Source organism: Galeopterus variegatus, unplaced genomic scaffold (genome assembly GCF_000696425.1).
Source record: "Galeopterus variegatus unplaced genomic scaffold, G_variegatus-3.0.2 Scaffold22930, whole genome shotgun sequence".
In the NCBI taxonomy this organism is placed as follows: domain Eukaryota; kingdom Metazoa; phylum Chordata; class Mammalia; order Dermoptera; family Cynocephalidae; genus Galeopterus; species Galeopterus variegatus.
The window spans coordinates 1296-1670 of NW_007749041.1; positions in this window are offsets into that span (position 1 = coordinate 1296).

Sequence of the window (375 nt, forward strand, 5' to 3'; positions counted from 1 at the left end):
TCACAGACACTGTTCTGCTGAAGAGGCTGCTGAGGAATACCGGGTAAGTGGTGCCTCTGAGGGCTCTATGGAAGCTGGAAGACTGTATGGCAATGAGATTAGAAAAAAGATGAGGATTATGATGATGATGATGACTTCATTCTTTACTGAGCACATACTGTTCTAGGTAGCAATGATGAAGTTGTAAATAAAATACACAGGTAGAACTGCCTTCATGGAGCTTGCATTTCACAGGGGAAGTAATAATTTGATTATGTGCTATAATTCTCAAGGTACTGTAAAGCACTCATTATCAGAAAGGGTTGCTGGTCACCAAAACTAAACTTCAAAAGGCTTGTATATAGGGGACATATTTACTAACACTGATAATTAGTA